This window comes from Arachis ipaensis, chromosome B06 (assembly GCF_000816755.2).
Source record: "Arachis ipaensis cultivar K30076 chromosome B06, Araip1.1, whole genome shotgun sequence".
Classification (NCBI taxonomy): domain Eukaryota; kingdom Viridiplantae; phylum Streptophyta; class Magnoliopsida; order Fabales; family Fabaceae; genus Arachis; species Arachis ipaensis.
The window spans coordinates 11,069,953-11,071,937 of NC_029790.2; positions in this window are offsets into that span (position 1 = coordinate 11,069,953).

The following is a 1,985-nucleotide window of genomic DNA, read 5'->3' on the forward strand; positions in this document are numbered from 1 at the left end:
ACACACACATATATATATATATATATATATACTTAGTAACTTTTATGATTTGTAGCTATTAAGTAGTCATTAATGATGATTTTAATGGTGTGAGATTACTCACTTTTTTTTTGCTGGTTACATACTGGTCAGAATTTAATAAAGTTGCTGACTCACTAGACTTTTCCATATATATATATATATCGAGATAAACCTCAAAGTGGTCCTGAAGTTGCACTCGAACTTCATAGTAGTCCCTGAACTTAATAGTTACTCATATTCGTCCCTGAAGTTGCACTCCGGGACTCAGATTCGTCCTTCCGGCACATTCCGTCCATCTGGCACTATCGGAAAGCTGATCTGGACTCTTTCGTGACACGCTGGCTAGGTAACAGCTAGCTGACGTGTATTAGTAAACTTTTATGGTGCAATTTGGTCCCTAAATTAAAATTAAAAATTTTAATCCCCAAATTTAATTATTATTCTCTTCTCTATAGTAGTAACCCTCTCTTTTCTTTTCTTCTCTTCTCTTCTCCATATGGATGTGAAAGAGACTACAAATTATAACTTTATTGAAAGCACGCATATGTTTTGTTAATTAAAAGTCATATACTATGTCTTTGTATTTAACATTTTATGCACTCATTTAACTCTAGTTTAATTAAAATGTTTTACAAAAATCTATCTCTTGTATTTACGGAATTAAAAAATTACATCGTTATTATTATATACTACATTACATTTTCTTTCGAATCCTGTTCCAAAATAACCATGCATCATCCTAATTTAACTGTCATTCACATAGTATTAATATAAAGTGTTATATTATGGCATTTCAAATCGTATGACATCTCCATTAAAATGACGTGTCTAAGATTTTCTTATAATTAAATAGATATTTTAAATTAATTAAGAATAATATTAGAGAAACAAAAAAATAGCAAAAATTTACCTAATTTAATATTTATTATTTTAGTCTCTAATTAATAAAAAATTAATTAAGCAAAATAAATATAATTAACTAATTTAAGATACTAATTTGATCATATTAAAATATTAATCATATCATCTTTTTGTTTGTAAATGTCATGCTGACATTTTAACATTTTATATTAGTATTAGAAATGAGTTGAGATTCACAATTTATGAATTTAGGAATCAATTTAATCATTTTCAAAAGTCAACAAATTTTTATGAATGTTCACAATTTTAAAAACTAAACTTTGCATTATTTCTTTAATTATATATCACATAACTTTTTTTTACGTTATAATCTCACTATCTTTCTTACAGAAAAAAAGGATAAAAGCGGTTAAATTTGTTCAAATAATGATTGTTAAGAAGACTCTAGTTGTTGTTATTGTTATAAGATACTTCAACTAAAAATAAACAAAAAGAAAAATCTTGTGAATTTGGGATATGAAGATCTATGTCTGTAAAGAAAAGAGGGATTACTGTAGAGAAGAAAATGATGATTAAATTTGGGGATTAAAATTTTTAATTTTGATTTAGAGACCAAATTGCACCATAAAAATTTACTAATCGACGTCAGCTAGCCGTTACCTGGCCAGCGTGTCACGGAGGAGTCCAGATCAGCTTTTCGATGGTGCCAGGTGGATGGAATATGTCGGAAGGACGAATTTGAGTCCCGAAATGCAACTTTAAAGATGAATATGGATAACTTTTAAGTTTAGAGACTACTATAAAACTCGAGTGCAAGTTCAGGGGCACTTTAAAACTTATCTCTATATATATCACTATCACTTTTATTTATAAATAAATTAATTTTCGATAAATAATCGCGAAAGCACTCTCACGTTAATAATGTTGGAGATACATACTTGTTCAATTCGACCCCGTAACACAAAACAGAATTGCATTAAAAATAGAGCTTATTTTTAAGCACTCACAAGGTACAATATTTTACTTTACACCATCGTCAATTATATCTGTTTTTATTTTAAATAATTATTTATGTAATTAATATAAAAAATAGTTATATTTAT